The sequence below is a fragment of the Callorhinus ursinus genome, unplaced genomic scaffold (genome assembly GCF_003265705.2).
Source record: "Callorhinus ursinus isolate GAN/ISIS: 27379988/994484 unplaced genomic scaffold, GSC_fseal_2.0 scaffold20, whole genome shotgun sequence".
NCBI classification, from domain to species: Eukaryota; Metazoa; Chordata; class Mammalia; order Carnivora; family Otariidae; genus Callorhinus; species Callorhinus ursinus.
Window position 1 is genome coordinate 32,960,071 of NW_027397082.1, and position 22,737 is coordinate 32,982,807.

The following is a 22,737-nucleotide window of genomic DNA, read 5'->3' on the forward strand; positions in this document are numbered from 1 at the left end:
AGCTTTTTATCTCTCCTTCTATTTTCAATGATAGCCTATCTGGATGTAGTATTCTTGGCTGCATATTTTTCTCGTTTAGTGCTCTGAAGATCTTATGCCAGTCCTTTCTGGCCTGCCAGGTCTCTGTGGATAGGTCTGTTGCCAATCCAATGTTTCTACCATTGTAGGTTACATATCTCTTCTCCCGAGCTGCTTTCAGGATTTTCTCTTTGTCTCTGAGACTCGTAAGTTTTACTCTTAGATGTCGGGGTGTTGACCTATTTTTATTGATTTTGAGAAGGGTTCTCTGTGCCTCCTGGATTTTGATGCCTGTTTCCTTCCTCACATTAGGGAAGTTCTCTGCTATTATTTGCTCCAATATACCTTCTGCCCCTCTCTCTCTTTCTTCTTCTTCTGGGATCCCAATTATTCTAATGTTGTTTCGTCTTATCGTATCACTTATCTCTCGAATTCTGCCCTCGTGATCCTGTAGTTGTTTCTCTCTCTTTTTCTCAGCCTCTTTATTTTCCATCATTTGAGCTTCTATATCGCTGATTCTCTCTTCTGCCTCATTTATCCTAGCAGTTAGTGCCCCCATTTTTTATTGCACCTCATCAATAGCCTTTTTGATTTCGACTTGGTTAGATTTTAGTTCTTTTATTTCTCCAGAAAGGTTTCTCTAATAACTTCCACGCTTTTTTTTCAAGCCCAGCTATTATCTTTAAAATCATGATTCTGAACTCTAGGTGCGACATCGTACTAATGTCCGTATTGAGTAGGTCCCTGGCTGAGGCTATACCTCTTGTTCTTTTTGCTGAGGTGATTTTTTTCATCTTGTCATTTTGTCCAGAGGAGAATAGATGATTGAGAGAACAAAATGCTAACAGGTCAACAACGTCCCCAGAAAATATACTCTATCCAAATCAGAAAAGACCTGAAACCAGGGGAAAAGAAAGGGAAAGAAAGAAAAAAGAAAGAGAATGAAGAAAAAGATAAAAACAAAACCAGAACAATACAAAAAAAAACCAATATGATCAAATATGATCAGGGTATTGCATAGATCAGTGCCACACACTAGATTTTGGGCATATTTTGGTCTGTTAGAAAAAGTGCCTTCTAAAATTTTAAAGGAAGAAAGACTTATATATGTAACAAATAAGGGTTGATACAATGAACGGATGGAAGATGACTGTAAAGATGAAAAGTATAAAAGATTTTATAAAAGAAATTGATAAGAAGTTTGAAAAAAGAAAGAAGATTAAAAAAAAAAGAAAAAAAAAGGGAGAGAATGTGATCAGGCAGGAGACTAGAACAAAGCCATACACTAGTGATTTAGGGTATATTTTGATCTGTTAGAAGAAACTGTATCTTAAAATTTTAAAGAGAGAACAACTTATATATATATGCCAAAATTAACGGTAACTAGTATGAAGGGATAAAATATGACTCTAAAAATGAAAAATAAAAAATATTTTTTTAAAAAAGGGATTGATAAGATGTTGGTTGAAAAAGGGAAAAAGAAAAATTAAGAAACAGTTAAAAAAATTAACTTTGAAAAAACTAATGAATCATGGTAAAAAAAGCCATGAATTCTATGTGCAGTATTCCCCTAGCGCTAGAATTCTCCTGTTCTCCTTGATCGGTAAACTTGGTCTTGGCTTGCTGGCTCTTCGTGCTTATCTTCTGGGGGAGGGGCCTGTTGCCGTGGTTCCCAAATGTCTTTGCCGGAGGCGGAATTGCCCCGCCCTTGTCCGTCCGGGCTATGCAAGCTGCTAGGGTTTCTCTCAGGAGCTTTTGTTCCCTGCAAGCTCTCAGTACAGCTTTGGAGGACCAGGGTGAAAATGGTGGCCTCCCAATCTACACCCGGAGGAGCTGAGTACTCGGGGGCCCACTCCTCAGTGCGTCCCCAGAGAAAAGCAGTCACTTCCATGTCCCCGGTCTCCGGCCGCACTCCGTGCTCACCTGGCCTGTGACCGAGCGTTTCTATCTCTGGCACCTGACCCCGCGTGGAGTCTCCAAATCCAGCAGATCCCTGCGGTGCGCTCCCGCGCCGCTCCTCCCCGGGGAAGAAGGGGAGTCTCCCCGGCTCTGCTGCTTGTTGGGTCCCTGCTGGAGGAGCAGTGGCCCGACTGGGCTGCGGATCACAGTTTATGGCCACCCCGAGCTAAGAGCCCGCGCCTCCGCTCCGTCTCTGCAGCCGGCTTCCCCGCTCCGATACCTGGGAGCTCTGCCGCACGCAGGCACCCCTGGTCTTTCTGTGACCCCGAGGGTCCTGAGACCACACTGTCCCATGAGGGTTCCACCCCCCGCTTAGCCACTGGGGCGACGTCCCTCAGCGGAGCCGACTTCTAAAAGTTCCGATTTTGTGCTCTGCAGCTCTATCACTTGCCAGAAGCGCCCGAGGCCCCCTTCCCCGAATATCGCCTCGGATTCACCTCTCCGAACGTCCTACCTTCCAGTAAGTGGTCACTTCTCTGTTCAGAGAGTTGTTGCTACTCTCCTCTTCGATCTCCTGTTGAGTTCGTAGGTGTTCAGAATGGTTTGATCCCTATTCAGCTGAATTCCTGAGACCAGACGAAATCCAGGTCCTACTCCTCCACCATCTTGCTCCTTTCCCTCTAAACTGTTTTTTTTTTCTTTTTGACAGTGATTTTTTCATTGCTGCTGCTGCTGCTTGTATGTCTTGTAAATTTTGATAGGGTGTTGATGTTGGGTGTAGGAGAGTAGAGATTGAGGTAAGTAGAATTTATGCCTGGAAATATCATGCCTGTTCTTCTGCTAGGCCATTAGTGTAGGTTCTTGATTTAGTGTGTTTGGGACATGAGCTGGATTTTGGTTTTGTGTTGCTTGTCATTACCTACAGTGAACTATTGATTTAGAATTTCTCATGATTTAAATTGTGCCTAGTGTGGCACCTGCAATGCTAGAGAGTTTCTCTTAACATTCCTGTTCCATCCTTGGCTTGAAACCCTCTCTGTGTACCTGTGGTTCAGAAGGGCTCTGCCCCACCCTCATGCTCCTGCTCTAGGAGTAGCCTGGTGTTGGCTGGCCTGGACAGGAGGGCAGACTTTGTGGTCATAGTGCAGTCTCACCCTTTGGTAGGTTCTCTGTTCCTGGTTGTCAGGGGAGAGGCTTTTTAGTGATGCTGTCTGTCCTCACTATGGCGTTCAAATTCTGCTTTGTATTTTTGGCAGGTTTACTGTGGGAGAAGGTTTTCCTGTTCCTTGCTTAGTGGTAGGAGACTGGTGATAGTATCAGTATAGGATCCTGAGCTCAGGACCGTTTTCTGCCTTTCCTCCAGGAGTAGAAGGGTTTTCTTTAGCTTTTTCTAACTGCATTGGTTCTCTACCTGTGCACAACAGGGTTTGCCACTAGTCCTCCTGCAGTTGAAGACTTTTGTTCTCTGGGGAGGGGGTAGGTCCAAATAGGGCTTTATACATTTACCACATTGGCAATAATTCTTCTCTAAGCCTGTGCCACCGAGGGAAGTATTCCTTCCATTTCCCGCTCTGTGTCCACTTTTTTTTTATGAGCTCCTATTGGAGGCCTGTTGATTCTGCAAGGGTGTTGTAAACTCTCTAGTATCTATGGCTTCCTTGAATTCTGTGCTGTCACACTAGGCCACATTCAGCCTTCAGCAAGAGATTAAGGTTTTTTTAATCTGAATTCTTCTTTTCCGTCTTATGGAAATACTGTAAATTAACCCATTCCCCTGTTGACTTTTTTACCTTTACTAATCTGTAACATGTATTCTTATACATATTTTGTATGTACTAGTGCTTCTTTGTTGTTGGATTCCCTTGGTAAGTCAAGGTATATATTCATTTTGTATTTTAATAGATAATATCAGACTCCTTTCCAGAGGTTAGAGCAATTTATTCTTGCTCTAGCTGTTTTGAAGGGTTGAGTTTCCCATATTTTTATCATCACTAGATAAGCCTTTTCCTAACTTTTGCCAATCTGATGAATGAAAAATAGCAGTTCCTTGTTACTGTAATTCACATTATCCTGATGGCTAATGAGAACGAGTATCTTATTGTTTATTAGCCTCTTTCATTTGCATATTTGTATTCTTTGCCATTTTTTTCTTATTATTTTGTAGGAACTCTTTACATTTTGGAAATCCTAACATCTTGTGTGTCTGAAAAATACAAATTCTTCTCCTGCCCCATACCTAAGAAGAGAGACTTCATAACCACTGTGGGTTTCTAGAAAGTTCTTTACTGGAAGAATGTACAAATACTCAAATTTCTCCCAGAATTTCCATTCATTCCTTCATCAATTAATTCATTCATTTTTACTTAGATCACTAATCTGTCTGCTGTTAATTACTAAGTATGGTAGACTATAGAAAATGGACAATTATACCAGCACTATTCACTAAGCCACTTTTCCCAATTAAATTTAAATATACATTTATCACATATTAAGTTCCCCAAAATGTTTGTATCCTTTTCTTTTCTCCAAACTTTTCCACTTATTGTCTTGTTTGTTCCTGTGGATATATTATTTTGTTTTGATTATAGTAGTTGTAAGTCATATCTAGAAAGGCAAATCTTCCCCTTAATTTCTAAAAAATAAATGTAAAGGGGATTAAGAGGTACAGACTTCTAGTAATAAGTTGTGGGGATGTAATATAAAATATGGGGAATGTAAGCAATAATATTGTAATAACTTTGGTGACAGATGGTAAATAGACTTATTATGGGGATCATCTCATAATATACAAAGATATCAAATCACTATGCTCCTGAAACTAATAGGATATTATATATCAATTATACTTCAATCAAAAAAATTTACAGGCTATTTGGGCTATTGCTACATATGGTGTTTTAAATTATTTTGTTCATTCCCATGTAAACCCTTTTGTTTTTTGGTCTTCTTCGTTCCCCAAATTTTTATTTAAATTCTAGTTAGTTAACATACAGTGTAATATTAGTTTCAGTTGTAGAATTTAGTGATTCATCAATTACATATAACACCCAGCGCTCATCACAAGAAATCCTCTCCTTAATACCCATCACCTATTTAACCATTCCCTGCACCCACCTCCCCTCCAGTAACCCTCAGTTTGTTTTACATAGTTAAGAGTCTATTTCTTGGTTTGCTTCTCCTTTTCTGCCCCCATGTTCTTTTGTTTTGTTTCTTAAATTCCACATGTGAGTGAAATCATACGGTATTTGTCTTTCTCTCACTGACTTATTTCTCTTAGCATCATACTCTCTAGCTCCATCCACCTCATTGCAAATGCAAGATTTCATTCTTTTTAATATGGCCAAGTAATATTCCATTGTGTATATATATATACCCACCACATCTTCTTTATCCATTCATCAGTCAATATACATTTGGGATCTTTCCATAATTTGGCTATTGTTGATAATGCTGCTGGGGTACATGTATACCCATGTAAACCCTTTTGAAATTCAGATTAGAGTGGCATGACATTTATATTCATTTGGGAAATACTGGCGTTTTATGATATTAAGTTTTTCCTTCTAAGTAAAGAATGAGGTGTGTCAGGAGATCAGCTATTTTGTGTGTGAACTAGAAAATGGCTATTGCTTCAGGTTTACCTTCCAAAATCTCACATAAGAACCTCTCTTGTCAACCATCTTAACTGGAAACATTTGGGAAATAGAATTCCTGGAGAAGTAGTTTAGCCTAGCCATGTTGACATATTGCAAAATGACCACAGTCCATGTTTTGTCAACTTGGCACCCATACACATCTCTTTAAGCCATACCTAATCTCCAAATAAAAACATTATTCTTCATCTATGATCATACAGTTAACCTGTGGGCAACTGAAAACACACTCTCACCCTGTCATCAAAAGAGGATATAAAAATTTCCTTTTTGGTCTTTGAGTGATGTCTTTCTTCCTCAGCTAATTAACACTCCCCCTTAATATCCTGTAAAACAAAACAAAAATATTTGGGTAAATTATATATTTGAATGTATATGATCTATATATCTATATGTATATATAAATATATATATATATCAAATATTTATATTGAAAAAGATTTACTTGTAACTATTACATCCTCATTTGTGCAACTGGTTGCAAGGTTGTATCTGGTAGATGCCTTCTTCTACCCCATTCCATATTCTCTTTGACCTCAGCAAGCACCTCAGTTGGTTGTGGTTCCTTGTCTGATAGGGTGACACAAACCTTCATCCCAGAAAAGTCTGAGCTAGTAACAGTCAGTCTAAATTTAATTGTTATAGTTTTCCATTGACTTTAATCACTGTAAAGGCACTCTAGAAGATCACCTGCATTCTAGACATTCTCCTTCTTACCTCTACTATTTAGTAGAAACCCAATTTCTCCTTGATAATTAGAATTAGTTGTATCGAGGGGAGGAGCAAGATGGCGGAGGAGTAGGAGACCTGGATTTCGTCTGGTCCCAGGACTTCAGCGGGATAGGGATCAAACCATTCTGAACACCTACAAACTCAACAGGAGATCGAAGAAAAGAATAGCAGCAACTCTCTGAACAGAAAAGCGACCACTTACTGGAAGGTAGGACGGGCGGAGAAGTGAATCCGAGGCGATATTCGGGAGGATAGACGGCGGGGGAGGGGCCTCCGTCGGCCGCTTCTGGCAAGTGCTAGAGCCGCGGAGCACAAAATCGGACCTTTCAGAAGTCGGCTCCGCTGAGGGACGTTGCTCCACTGGCTAAGCGGGGGTTGGAACCCTCGCGGGACAGTGTGGTCTCAGGACCCTCGGGGTCACAGAAAGACCGGGGGTGCCTGAGTGCTGCAGAGCTCCCAGGTATCAGAGCAGGGAAGCCGGCTGCAGAGACAGAGCCGAGGCGCGGGCTCTCAGCTCGGGGTGGCCATAAACTGTGATCCGCAGCCCAGTCGGGCCACTGCTCCTCCAGCAGGGACCCAACAAGCGGAAGATCCAGGGAGACCCTCTTCCTCCCCCCACCCCCGGGAGGAGCGGCGCGGGAGCGCACCATAGGGATCTGCTGGGTTTGGAGACTCCACACGGGGTCAGGTGCCAGAGAAAGAAACGCTCAGTCACAGTCTGGGTGAACACAGAGTGCGGCCAGAGACCGGGGAGATGGGAGTGACTGACTGCTTTTCTCTGGGGGCACATGAGGAGTGGGGCCCCGAGTTCTTGGCTCCTCCGGGGCGGAGATTGGGAGGCTGCCATTTTCACTCTCGTCCTCCAAAGCGGCACGAAAAGCTTGCAGGGAACAAAAGCTCCCAAGAGCAAACCAGAGCAGATTACTTAGCCCGGTCGGACAAGGGCGGGGCAATTCTGCCTCCGGCCAAGACGTTTGGGAACCATGGCAACAGGCCCCTCCCCCAGAAGATCAGCACGAACAGCCAGCCAAGACCAAGTTACCTATCAATGAGCATGGGAGAACTCCAGCGCAAGGGGAATACTGCACATAGAATTCATGGCTTTTTTCCCCCTGATTCTTTAGGCTTTCAAACTTAATTTTTTTAATTTTCTTTTTTTTTAATTTTTCTTTTTCCCTTTCTTAACCAACATCTTATCAAACCCATTTGAAAAAATCTTTTTTATTTTTCATTTTTAGAGTCATATTCTATCCCTTCATAGTAGTTAACCTTAGTTTTGGTATATATATAAATTGTTCTCTCTTTAAAATTTTGGGATACAGTTTCTTCTAACAGACCAAAATATACCCTAAATCTCTAGTGTATGCCTTTGTTCTAGTCTCCTGCCTGATCACATTCTCTCTTTTTTTTTAATTCCTCTTCTTTCTTTTTTCAACCAATTTCTTATCTTATCAATTCCATTTATAAAATCTTTTATAGTTCTCATTTGTACAGTCATATTCCATCCCTTAATCTTATTTACCCTTATTTTTGTACATAAATGTTTTTCTTTCTTTAAAATTTTGGGAGGCACTTTCTTTTAACACACCAAAATACACCCAAATTCTAGTGTGTGCACTGATCCATGCATCATATTTGATCATATTCTGTTTTTTTGTTTTGTTTTTGTTTTTATCTTTTCCTTTTTCTTTTTTTCCCTCTATTTTCTTTCTTTCCCTTTCTGTTCCCCCGGTTTCAGGTCTTTTCTGATTTATTTAGTGTATATTTTCTGGGGACGTTGTTACCCTGTTGGCATTTTGTTCTCTCATTCATCTATTCTCCTCTGGACAAAAGGACAAGAAAGAAAATATCACCTCAACAAAAAGAACAAGAGGCAGTACTGACTGCCAGGGACCTAATCAATACGGACATTAGTAAGATATCGGAACTAGAGTTCAGAATGATGATTTTAAAGATACAGATGATGATTTTAAAGATGATTTTAAAGCTGGGCTTGAAAAAAGCATGGAAGATATTAGAGAAACCCTTTCTGGAGAAATAAAAGAACTAAAATCTAACCAAGTCAAAATCAAAAAGGCTATTAATGAGGTGCAATCAAAAATGGAGGCTCTAACTGCTAGGATAAATGTGGCAGAAGAGAGAATTAGTGATATAGAAGACCAAATGATGGAAAATAAAGAAGCTGAGAGAAAGAGAGATAAACAACTACTGAATCACGAGGGCAGAATTCGAGAGAGAAGTGATACCATAAGACGAAACAACATTAGAATAATTGGGATCCCAGAAGAAGAAGAAAGAGAGGGAGGGGCAGAAGGTATATTGGAGCAAATTATAGCAGAGAACTTCCCTAATTTGGGGAAGGAAACAGGCATCAAAATCCAGGAGGCACAGAGAACCCTTCTCAAAATCAATAAAAATAGGTCAACACCCCGACATCTAAGAGTAAAACTTACGAGTCTCAGAGACAAAGAGAAAATCCTGAAAGCAGCTTGGGAGAAGAGATATGTAGCATACAATGGTAGAAATATTAGATTGGCAACAGACCTATCCACAGAGACCTGGCAGGCCAGAAAGGACTGGCATGATATCTTCAGAGCACTAAATGAGAAAAATATGCAGCCAAGAATACTATACCTAACTAGGCTGTCATTGAAAATAGAAGGAGAGATAAAAAGCTTCCAGGACAAACAAAAACTAAAGGAATTTGCAAACACCAAACCTACAAAAAATATTGAAAGGGGTCCTCTAAGCAAAGAGAGAGCCTAAAAGTAACATAGACCAGAAAGGACCAAAGACAATATACAGTAACAGTCACCTTACAGGCAATACCTTTCAATAGTTACCCTGAATGTAAATGGGCTAAATGCCCCAATCAAAAGACACAGGCTATCAGATTGGATTAAAAAACAAGACTCATTGATATGCTGTGTGCAAGAGACTCATTTGAGACCCAAAGACACCTCCAGATTGAAAGTGAGGGGGTGGAAAACCATTTACCATGCTAATGGACACCAAAAGAAAGCTGGGGTGGCAATCCTTATATCAGACAAACTAGATTTTAAACCAAAGACTATAATAAGAGATGAAGAAGGACACTATATCCTACTTAAAGGGTCTATCCAACAAGAAAATCTAACAATTGTAAATATCTATGCCCCGAACATGGGAGCAGCCAATTATATAAGGCAATTAATAACAAAAGCAAAGAAACACATCGACAACAATACAATAATAGCAGGGGACTTTAACACCCCCCTGACTGAAATGGACAGATCATCTAAGCAAAAGATCAGCAAGGAAATAAAGACTTTAAATGACACACTGGAACAAATGGACTTCAACGATATATTCAGAACATTCCAACCCAAAGCAGCAGAATACACATTCTTCTTTAGTGCCTATGGAACATTCTCCAGAAAGATCACATCCTAGGTCACAAATCAGGTCTCAACAGGTACCAAAAGATTGGGATCATTCCCTGCATATTTTCAGACCACAATGCTTTGAAACTAGAACTCAATCACAAGAGGAACTTCGGAAAGAACTCAAATACATGGAGGCTAAAGAGCATCCTACTAAAGAATGAATGGGTCAACCAGGAAATTAAAGACGAATTTAAAAAATTCATGGAAACCAGTGAAAATAAAAACAATTGTTCAAAATTTTGGGATGCAGCCATGGCAGCCCTAGAGGAAAGTATAGAGCAATACAAGCCTTTCTCAAGAAACAAGAAAGGTCTCAAATACACAACCTAACCCTACACCTAAAGGAGCTGGAGAAAGAACAGCAAATAAAGCCTAAACCCAGCAGGAAAAGAGAAATAATAATGATCAGAGCAGAAATCAATGCAATAGAAACCAAAAGAACAGTAGAACACATCAACGAAACTAGGAGCTGGTTCTTTGAAAGAATTAACAAGATGGGTAAACCCCTGGCCAGACTTATCAAAAAGAAAAGAGAAATCACCCAAATCAACAAAATCATGAATGAAAGAGGAGAGATCACAACCAACACCCAAGAAATACAAACAATTATAAGAACATATTATGAGCCCCTCTATGCCAGCAAATTAGATAACCTGGAAGAAATGGGTGCATTCCTAGAGATGTATCATCTACCAAAACTGAACCAGGAAGAAATAGGAAACCTGAACAGACCTATAACCACTAAAGAAATTGAAGCAGTCATCAAAAATCTCCCAACAAACAGGAGACCACGGCCAGATGGCTTCCCAGGGGAATTCTACCAAACATTTCAAGAAGAATTAATACCTATTCTTCTGAAACTATTCCAAAAAATAGAAATGGAAGGAAAACTTCCAAACTCATTTTATGAGGCCACCATTACCTTGATCCCAAAACCAGACAAAGACCCCACCAAAAAGGAGAATTACAGACCAATATCTTTGATGAACATGGATTCAAAAATTCTCACCAAAATACTAGCCAATAGGATCCAATAGTACATTAAAAGGATTATTCACCACGACCAAGTGGGACTTATTCCTGGGCTACAAGGTTGGTTCAACATCTGCAAATCAATCAGTGTGATACAATACATTAATACAAGAAAGAACAAGAACCATATGATCCTCTCAATAGATGCAGAAAAAGCATTTGACAAAGTACAGCATCCTTTCTTGACCAAAACTCTTCAGAGTTTAGGGATAGAGGGTACATACCTCAATATCATAAAAGCCATGTATGAAAAACCCGCAGCGAATATCATTCTCAATGGGGAAAAGCTAAGAGCTTTCCCCCTAAGGTCAGGAACGCGGCAGGGATGTCCACTATCACCACTGCTATTCAACATAGTACTAGAAGTCCTAGCCACAGCAGTCAGACAACAAAAAGAAATAAAAGGCATCCGAATCGGCAGAGAAGTCAAGCTCTCACTCTTTGCAGATGATATGATACTTTATGTGGAAAACCCAAAAGACTCCACCCCAAAACTGCCAGAACTCATACAGGACTTCAGTAAAGTGGCAGGATATAAAAATCAGTGCACAGAAATCAGTGGCATTCGTATACACCAACAACAAGACAGAAGAAAGGGAAATTAAGGAGTCGATCCCATTTACAATTGCACCCAAAACCATAAGATACCTAGGAATAAATCTAACCAAAGAGACAAAGAATCTGTACTCAGAAAACTATAAAATACTCATGAAAGAAATTGAGGAAGACAACAAAGAAATGGGAAAATGTTCCATGCTCATGGATTGGAAGAACAAATATTGTGAAGATATCAATGCTGCCTAGAGCAATCTACACATTTAATGCAATCCCTATCAAAATACCATCCACTTCTTTCAAAGAAATGGAACAAGGAATCCTAAAATTTGTATGGAACCAGTAAAGTCCCTGAATAGCCAGAGGAGTGTTGAAAAAGAAAAGCAAAGCTGGCGGCATCACAATTCTGGACTTCAAGCTCTGTTACAAAGCTGTAATCATCAAGACAGTATGGTAGTGGCCCAAAAACAGACACATAGATCAATGGAACAGAATAGAAACCCCAGAAATGGATCCTCAACTCTCTGGTCAACTAATCTTCGACAAAGCAGGAATGAATGTCTAATGAAAATATGACAGTCTCTTCAACAAATGGTGTTAGGAAAATTGGACAGCCACATGGAGAAGAATGAAACTGGACCGTTTCCTTACACCACACACAAAAACAGATTCCAAATGGTTGAAAGACCTAAATGTGAGACAGGAGTCCATCAAAATCCTAACGGAGAACACAGGCAGTAACCTCTTTGACTTCAGCCGCAGCACCTTCTTCCTAGAAACATCACCAAAAGCAAGGGAAGCAAGGTCAAAAATGAACTATTGGGACCTCATCAAGATAAAAAGCTTTTGCACAGCAAAGGAAACAGTCAACGAAACCAAAAGACATCTGACAGAATGGGAGAAAATATTTGCAAATGACATATCAGATAAAGGGCTAGTATCCAAAATCTATAAAGAACTCATCAAACTCAACACCCAAAGAACAAATAATGCAATCAAGAAATGGGCAGAGGACACGAACAGACATTTTTCCAAAGAAGACATCCAAATGGCCAACAGACATGAAAAAGTGCTCAACATCGCTCGGCATCAAGGAAATCCAAATCAAAACCTCAATGAGATACCACCTCACACCAGTCCGAACGGCTAAAATTAACAAGTCAGGAAACGACAGATGTTGCCAGGGATGCGGAGAGAGGGGAACCCTCCTACACTGTTGGTGGGAATGCAAGCTGGTGCAACCACTCTGGAAAACAGTATGGAGGTTCCTCAAAAAGTTGAAAATAGAGCTACCCTACCATGCAGTAATTTACTACTGGGTATTTACCCCAAAGATACAAATGTAGTGATCCAAAGAGGTACGTGCAGCCCGATGTTTATAGCAGCAATGTCCGCAATAGTCAAACTATGGGAAGTGCTAAGATGTCCATCGACAGATGAATGGATACAGAAGATGTGGTATATACATACAATGGAATATTATGCAGCCATCAAAAGGACTGAAATCTTGCCATTTGCAACAACGTGGATGGAAATGGAGGGTATAATGCTGAGCGAAGTAAGTCAATCAGAGAAAGACATGTATCATATAACCTCACTGATATGAGGAATTCTTAATCTCAGGAAACAAACTGAGGGTTGCTGGAGTGATGGGAGGTGGGAGGGATTGGGTGGCTGGGTGATAGACACTGGGGAGGTTATGTGCTATGATGAGCGCTGTGCATTGTGTAAGACTGTTGAATCACAGACCTGTACCTCTGAAACAAATAATACATTATGTGTAAAAAAAAGAAGATGGTAGGAAGCGAAAAATGAAGGGGAGGAAATTGGAGGTGGAGATGAACCATGAGGGACTGTGGACTCTGAGAAACAAACCGAGGGTTCTAGAGGGGATGGAGGTGGGGGGATGGGTTAGTCTAGTGATGGGTATTAAAGAGGGCACATACTGAATGGAGCACTGGGTGTTTTACGCAAGTAATGAATCATGGCACACCACATCAAAAACTAATGATGTAATGTATGGTGATTAACATAACATAATAAAAGAAAAAAAATAATTAGTTGTATCAAGCAATATAGTAACCCATCTTTGCCTGTCAATTCAGTCAGCATGAGGAACCTAAAATGACCTGGTGGCATTCTCAACTTCTAATTCAATGGAATCATTGTTCTGTTCCCTGATGGAAGCATTTCTCACTCTGTTTAGGTCTGCTTTGATTTCTTTCATCAGTAATTAGTGTTTCATAGTTTTAAACATACAGATCTTGTACATATTTTGTTAGGTTTTTATCTAAGTAGCTTCTGTGTTTTGGTGCTATTACAAAGGGGACTTTAAAAAATACTTTGGGGTGCCTGGGTGGCTCAGTCTGTTAAGTGGCTGCCTTTGGCTCAGGTCATGATCTTAGGGTACTGGAATCAGGCCCTGAGTCTGGCTCTCTGCTCAATGGGGAGTCTGCTTCTCCCTCTCCTTCTGTGCTTTCTCGCTCTCTCTCACTTTTTCTCTCAAATAAATTAATAAAATCTTAAAAAAAATAAATACCTTAACTTTATTCATTGCTGGTATGTAGAAATATGGTTCATTTTTTTATATTGCCCTTGTATCCTTTTACTTTATTAAATTCACTTTTAATTCTAGGGGTGCTTTTGTATATTCTTTTTTGGAATTTGCCTTTGAAGACTCTCATGTTATCTGTGAATAGACACTGTTTTATTTTTCAACTTTTCTAATGTATATGCTTTTCATTTCTTTTTCTTACTGTACTAGCTGGGACCTTTGGTACAATGCTAAATAAGAATAGAGAGAGTAGTCTCCATTTTAGGGGAAAAACATTCTGTTTTTCATCATTGAGTATAATGTTAGTTGTAGGATTTTTGTGGATGTCTTTTATCATATTAAGGACATTCTTTCTAGTTTTAGTTTCCTGAAAGTTTTCATTATGAATGCATGTTGAATTTTTTTTCCAATGCTTTTTCTGTATCTACAGATATGATTACATAGTTTTTCTTCTCTTGTCTGTTGATATGGTGAGTTATGGTCTGTTGATGCGGTTGATTTTCAAATGTTCAACCTGGTTTGTATTCCTGGGATAAGCCCAACTTCGTGTATTATCCTTTTTATATGTTGTTTAATTTGATTTGCTAGTATTTTACTGAGGATTTTTACATTTATGTTCATGATAGATATTGATCTGTGGTTTTCTTTTTTGTGATGCTTTTTTCTGGTTTGAATATCAGGGTAAAGCTGCCCTCATAAGATTGGTTTGGAAGTGTTCCCTCCTATTTTATATTCTGGAAGAGTTTATACATAATTGTTATTATTGCTCTCTTAAATGTTTGATAGAATTCAGTGAAACCATCTGGTCTTGGAATGTGTTTGTAAAATTTTAAAATACATATTTGTATTAATTTTTTAGGGCTTTCATAACAAAGTGACTGGCTAGTCAAACTAGTGACTGATTGCCTTACACAACAGAAATTTGGCAGGTGTTGGCAGTTTTGATTTCTTCTAAGGCTTCTCTTCTTGGCTTGCAGATGACCATCTTCTCCCTGTGTGGTATCTGGGTCCCATTTTCTTTTTTCATAAGGACACTAGTCATATTGGGCTGGGGTGTACCCAAATAATCTCATTAATTTAATTATCTCTTTAAATATCCTGTCTCCAAATACAGTCATATTTTGAATTATTAGAGGTTAGAACTTCAACATAAAATTCTAGGAGGGGACACAACTCAGCCTATAGCAATCTTCAATGTTTTTAATTGATAAAGGACTATTAGATCATCTCTCACTTTACGGAGCTTTGGCAGTTTGTCTCATTCATATAAGTTGTCTAATTTATGGAATTAGAATTGTTCATAATGTTCTCTTACTAACTTTGTAATGTCTGTAGTATCTGAATTGATGCCCTCTCTTTTATTCTTGATTTGGAAAAGGTGTTTTTTCTCTTTTATTTTTTGATCAGTTTGGTTAGAAATTTATTAATTTTTTAAATTCAATGCAATTTTATTTATTTTTATTATTTTTAACTGAAGTATACTTAACATACAATGTTATATTAGTTCCAGGTGTACAATATAGTGATTCAACAGTTCTATATATTACTCAGTGCTCACAACAATAAGTGTAGTCACTATCTGTCTCCATACAACGTTATTACCAACTTATTGTATTATATGCCTTATGCTTACTTTTTCTCTCCAAAACTTACTTATTTTGTAACTGGACGTTTGTCCTTCTTAAGCACCTTTATCTATTTCACCATCCACCCTCTGGCAACCACCAGTTTGTGCTTTCTATTCAACAGTCTGTTATTTTGTCTTTTTTCTTCTTTGTTTTGTTTCTTAAATTCACATATGAGTGAAACCATATGGTATTTGTCTTTTTATTGATCTTTTCCATGAACTAGCTTTTAGTTTCACTAGTGTTTTTAATATTTTTCCTATTGATTTGGTTGATTTCTTCATTGATATAAGTTCTTTCTTCTGATCTCATATAATCATTTAATATAACAGATCTCCCTGTGAATACTGCTTTAGCAATATCCCTAAAATTTTGATGTGCTTTTATTTACATTCAATTCAGAATGCTTTTTCATTCCCGCTGGTGACAGCTGGAAAAATTTGAGCACCAATACACTGTAGAATTGGATTATAACTCAAAGTATAAAATAACTATCTGCGAGTCCATACTAGTACAAACAAATAATTGAAAATGTAAATAAGTGGGGAGAAGAAACAAACCTCCCATGAAGAAGAATTCCAAATAAATTGTGTTGATATTCCACCCTAAAGTAGATGGAGCCAAACTCCCCACCCCTTAAGTGTGGGTTGTACATAGTGATTTTTTTTCTAAAGAGTACAGTGTGGAAAGGGGGATAAAAAGAGTAACTTTGTAGTAGAGAAACATGATACACAGCTACAGCAGGTGATTAAGATCAACATCAGTAATAATCAGTCATGTTGATAGTAGGTACCCTTGATATTTTGTGATGAATATGGCACTTTACCTCCGTGATCTTCCAAAAAACTGATAACCCTAGGCTAATCATGAGAAAAACATCAAACAGATTCCAATAGAGGGGCATCCTAGAGTATATCTGATTATTACTCCTCAAACCACCAAGGTCATCAAACACAGGAAAAGTCTGAGAAAGCATCAGAGCCAAGAGGAGCCTAAGGAAACATGAGAACGTAAAGGTAATAAGGACTCCTCGATGGGATCCTGGAACAGTAAAAGGATATTAAGGAAAACCTAAGGAAATCTGAATGAACTATGAACTTCAGTTAACAATAATGTATTAATATTGATTTGTTAATTCTAACAAGTGTACTATCCCAATATAAAATGTTAATAATAGGGGAAACTATAGCAGGGGATATATGGGAACCCTCTGTACTTCCTACTATTTTTTTTTTTTTGGTAAACATAAATCTATTCTAAAGTCTGTTTTTTTTTTTTTAAGTATTCTCTAATTTCTCTTGTGACTTCTTTGATCCATGGGTTATGTAGAAATATGCTTTGAACTTTCTTTTTTTTTTTTTTGTATTACTTGATTTTATTTTACACTAGGTGGTGGGCACAAAGCAATCCTCCTTAATAAAGTTGACAATTAGCTTCACTCAGAACACTTTTCATAATGCACATAAAAAAATATACATCTTACAAATTGTTCTGCAACCCAAATATACAGTAGCTTGGAAAACAACATTTAGAAAACAAAAGCCAAATTAAAAAGACAGATTAAAACAACTAGGATAGTACAAGTTTCATATAGCTCTGATTTTCCAGTTTTCTTACTGTGTCATCCATCAGTGTCCGAAATCTGTTCCTTCAGCTGGCTCCATTGCTCAGGATTTAAAGAAATACCTTTTATTCCAGGTTTCCTTTCACCTTCTGGACCCATCCGATATTCTCTAATATCAGTTAGGACTTTCCCTTTAAAGTCGTGAACACTGACGTACCTCATTTTCCTGATCTGGGACATGTTCTCATCGCTGCTCTGCTCAGAGGATGACCGGGCTCTTGAAGTGTCACCAGTCTTTGGCTTCTTCACAGGTTTTTCTGGAGCAACTTGCTTTTTCCTTTTTAACTTTTTGTCAACCTCACTGTGAGAATCGCTGCCAGAAGAGCTTGAAGAAACAAGTTCCTTTGATTTAGGCATTGCTCCCTCCGCTCTCGCAGCCGAACTGCCTTCTGCTTGCTCGCTTGCAACTCTGCTTTGAACTTTCTTAATATTTGAAGGTTTTCCAGATATGTCATTGATTTTTAGTTCAATCTCATGGTTCAAGGGCATAATTTCTATTAATTCTTTTTAATTTGTTAAGATTTGATTTTTGACCTAGAATATGGTCTATCTGGTGAAGGTTCCATGTGCACTTGAGAAGAATTTTTATAATGTTGGACAGAATGTTTTATAAAGGTCAATTAAATCAAGTTGTTCAGTTCTTTTCTGTCCTTACTGAATTTCTGTGTACTTGTTCCATTGATCTGTGAGTGAATTTTCTTTCTAATTTTAGCACTATCAGTTCTTCATGTATTTTGAAATTCTTTTAGGTGCGTACACATTTGGCATTGTTATGTCTTCTCTGTGATTTTTGACCCTTTTATCATTAGTAATTATCTTTTTAAAAAATAGGTTTAGTTTTTAGAGCAGTTTTAAGTTTGTAGCAAAATTGAGCAGAAGGTACAGAGATTTCCCATATCCTCACTGCCTTCACATATGTGTAGCCTCCTCCACTATCAGTCTTCCCCACCAGAGTGGTATATTTGTGACAGTTGATGAATCTGCATTGACATATTATCACCCCAAATCCATAATTTACATTAGATTCACTGTTGGTGTTGTAAATTTTGTGGGTTGGGACAAATGTGTAATGACATGTATCCACCATTATAGTGTCAAACAGAATAGTTTTACTGCTCTAAAAATTCTCTTCGTTCCCCTTATTCATCCCTCTACTCCCCAGTAATGACCTTTTTAAACGTGGTAATGTTCTTGGTCTGAAGTCTACTTTGTTGTTGATACATTTTCTGCTATCAGTATAACCACTCCAGCTTCTTTTGATCAGTGCTCCCATTGTATTTATTTTTCCATCCCTTTACTTTTAACTTGCCTACACTTTTGTATTTAAAGTGGTTTCTTGTGGGCATTGTATGGTTGGGTCTTGCTTTTTCACCCAATCTCACAATTTCTGTTTTTTAACTGGGGTATATATAGACTGTTTGCATTTATATCTACCATCATTTAACTCTACCATCATGCTAATTGTTTTCTATTTATTCTTCTATTCTTTATCTTTTTTCCTATTTTTTTTGCGTTCTTTTGGATTATTTTGTAATTACATTTTATTTTCCAAATTGGCTTATTAGTTATACCTCTTTTAAAAATGTTCTCTTGGTCACCCTAGGATTTATAATATACATCTTTAATTTCTCACAGTCTTTTTTCTATCTTCAAATAACATTTTATCACTTCACAGGTGGTACAAGGACCTTTCAATAGTGTCTCTCTAATTTCTCCCATTCATTTTTTGTGCAACTGTTTTAATTTTACATAACAATAATCATGAAATACATATTTACTGCTTTTGTTTTAGATAGCCAGTTACACTCCAGAGAAGTGAAAATTAAGGAAAAAGATGAATTTTCTATTTAGTTACATTTATGGAATCTTTAGAACTTTTCATTTCTTTGTGTAGATCCAGTTTCCTGTTCTATAATACATTCATCCTGCCTAAAGATCTTTCTTGAACATTTCTTATGGTGTAAGTGTGCTTCTAATGAACTCTCAGTATTTATCTGTAAAAGTGTTTATTTCTCCTTCATTTTTTCTGAAAGACATTTTTGTTGGTTATAGGATTCTGGGTTGTCTTCTGACTTGTATTGTTTATGATGAGCTTTTGTATCTGATGCTTGGTGTCTTTCATTCATTTTGGAAAATTCCCAACCATTGTCATTTCAAATATTTCTTCTGCCCAATTCCACCCCCTGCCCCATCCTCACCTTCTCTTGGTTCTATTTTGGGAATCCAGTTGTAGGAATATTGGTCTGTGTGATATTGGGCTGTAGCTCTTGGATGGTCTTTTCTGTGCCTTCCCTGACTCTTTTTTGTCTTTCAGTTTGAATAATGCCTATTGACCTATTTTTAAGTTTGTTGATTCTTTTCTTGTCTGTATCAATCCTATAGATAAGCCTATTGATAGCATTCTTTATTTCTATTATAGTATTTTTCATTTTTAGGGTTTCTGTTTGATTTTTTGTGGTTTCCACATCTCTGATGAAATTCCCCATTTGTTTATGTGTGTTGTCCACTTTTCCACTGAAGCCTTTAGCTTTGATCTTAGTTATTTAAAATTAATTATCTGATAGTTTTAACATTTATGTTATATCTCTTTCTGGTTCTTTTGATTGCTTTATCTCTTGACCTTTTTTTTTTTTCTTTTACTTGCTTCTTTGTGTGCATATAATTTCTTTGTTGAAATCTGGATGTCTTGTGTTCTAGAGACTGAGGTAAACAGGAATAGACATACCTCTTCCTTTTGTAGGCCTTCAGTTTGATGAGTTGAGTCAATTTAGTCAGGACTTGAGCAGGGTTTGGGTTTTGATGTTGCTGTGCTTACTCTTAGTATATCACCATCTTCAAATTCCTGTATTGTTACCTTGTGCTTAGAATGGAAAATGCCAGAGGGTTTATTTCAATGTCTACCCTTTGTTTTAAATGTCCCCAATACACCTGCACCTCAGAGAAGGTTCCCGTCCATGACCTTGTTTATTCCCCAGCAATAGAGTGCTCTTATTTGTAACTATGTTACTTGCTCACCTAATTGGGTGTGGGAGTTCATTCTCTGTTGTCCTTGTTCAGCATCAGTTGCAGGCAGGTGCAGAGTCCCTGGTTCTTAGGGATGGTGCCTTCTTAATTACCTGTCCTTTCTTTAGGGGTAGAGGATATGGGCTGAGCAGAGGATGCTTTTCTCCCCTCCTAATTCCCAATGTTATTGTGTCTTAACCTATACATTGTGGATGATAGGTTTTGCTGCCCCTTTCCCAACTTCTTACGCTTTTGATCCTTAGGGGAGATAGAGAAAAGGGAACAGAATGAGGCATTGTACCTTTCCTACCTGGAAGCTGCTGCTTTCCTCTCCAAGCTTGTACCACGAGGGGAAGATTTCTTTTTTTTTTTTTAATTTTTTATTGTTATGTTAATCACCATACATTACATCATTAGTTTTTGATGTAGGGTTCCATGATTCATTGTTTGTGCATAACACCCAGTGCTCCATGCAGAATGTGCCCTCTTGAATACCCATCACCAGGCTAACCCATCCCCCCACCCCCCTCCCCTCTAGAACCCTCAGTTTGTTTTTCAGAGCCCATCGTCTCTCATGGTTCGGCTCCCCCTCCGACTTACTCCCCTGAGGGGAAGATTTCTTGAGTTCCTCACCCTATCTTAAGTTTTTCTTCTGAACTTCTAATGAGGCCCTTACATGCACTATCTTTTGTTTTGTTTTTTGTCTTTTCTTCTCTTAATTAATTTATGTACACATGTCTTTGTCCTATGAATAAGCTCATTTTCAGCTGTCTACTTTGTTTCTTGTAGCTTTTGATTTAATTATTAATTCTATAATCATGTACTTTTGACCTTTATTTTCTTAGGTCTATAAACTTATTTTTCACCTCATTCTGTTTTTTTTTTTTTATTTAATTTTTATTTAAGGTTCTGATTCAGCATTTCTTGGCTTGGAGCCAGGAACCGCTATTTTCAAGGCACTTCCTAGATGATATTGATAGAAATGTAAATGTGGCCTCTTTTCTGATGCCTTCTCCATCTACTCCCCTGTCCCCAAAAATGTGACCTTCCTGACTACTGTAGGGTAAGACATGGGGAGGCATCAGAACTGAGATGTAGGGGAGTGTTGCTAGCACTGGGAGGGGACAGCTGGGGAGGGGCTGGAGGAATGACTTGAATTTTGCACACAGATTTTACACCCTAGTCTGTGCACTTGAGTCAAGGTTGCTGCAGATGTTGTGTAGTGGCAGTAGTGACCACTGTGGCTGATACTTCAGCATTCCTGTTGTCTCATTTCCACCGAGTTACAGCAAGGCAAGTTGGGAAATTGCTCTCTACTCAAGGTGTGACCCTGATTGGTCTGAGGATAAGCCTATCCCTTTTGTCAGTTATGGTTCAGATACCCAACTTGCCTGAAATTCAAGTAAAGGTTTGTTGGAATCTTTTGGGAAACTTTGTCCTTGCTTTATTAAGAGAGAGGTTGTAAGCAAGAAAATGTGTGGCTCTGATAGCTGTTGACAATTTTCTCATGAGTGTGAGGAGAATCTAATCTTATAATAGCAGCTGATCTCTGGATAACAGACTGCAGTGATGCAAAGAATCTCGGTTAGTGACATTTTAAAAAATTGTGGTAAAATATACAATAAAATTTACAGTCTTCACCATTTTTCAGTGTACAGTTCAGTGGTATTAAGTACATTTTTATTGTCGTGCAACCAACACCACACTCCATCTCCAGAACTTTTTCCTCTTCCTCACCTGAAACTCTGTACCCATTAAATACTAACTCCCCATTCTCCCTCCTCCCAGCACCTGACAACCACTATTCTACTTTCTGTATCTACAGATTTGACTACTCTAGGAACCTCATGTAAGCGGTCATTCTGTTTTTTTAATCTTACTTTTAAACTCATTTAAAATAATTTACATTCTGAAGGTGCCTCGGTGGCTCAGTCAGTTAAGCATCTGACTCTTGATCTCAGCTCAGGTCTTGATCACAGGGTCCTGAGTTCAAGCTCTGTGTTGGGCTCCATGCTGGATGTGGAACCTACTTTAAAAAAAAAAAATTATTTGTTTAAGGGTTGCCTGAGTAGCTCATCGGTTAAACATCTGGCTCTTGATCTCAGCTCAGGTCTTGATCTCAGGATCCTGAGTTCTAGCCCTATACTGGGCTCCATCTGGGTGTGGAACCTACAAAAAAATAATAAAATAAAATAATTTATACTCTTATTACTTCTTCCTACAGATGACAGATCTATAATTTAGGTAATCCATTCAGAATGGATTGAAATTATTTGCATACCATATTGTATTACTCATTTTTTTCTTCATCTTGTGTTTTATTTCCAGCTTGTTCACTAACATGTATAGTTCTCCATCTCTTTGATTTTGCTGTTTGAGCATGAATGCTTTTTTTTTTTTTAAAGATTTTATATATTTATTTGACACACAGAGAGAGAGAGTGCACACAAGCAGGGGGAGTGGCAGGCAGAGGGAGAAGCAGACTCCCTGCTGAGCAAGGAGCTGGATGTGGGACTCGATCCCAGGACCCTGGGATCATGACCTGAGCCGAAGGCAGACGCTTAACCGACTGAGCCACCCAGGCGCCCCGTCATGAATGAATTCTGTTGATTCCCAT

General features: G+C 38.4%; 1 protein-coding gene and 1 pseudogene across 17 annotated transcripts in view; one reads left to right on the forward strand and one right to left on the reverse strand.

The window, feature by feature from the left end:
• PTPN20 (protein tyrosine phosphatase non-receptor type 20) overlaps positions 1-22,737 on the forward strand; it is a 126,135-nt gene that overhangs the window by 57,107 nt on the left and 46,291 nt on the right. The gene's annotated exons all lie outside the window — the stretch shown is intronic.
• LOC112830867 (activated RNA polymerase II transcriptional coactivator p15 pseudogene) lies at positions 17,115-17,474 on the reverse strand (annotated as a pseudogene).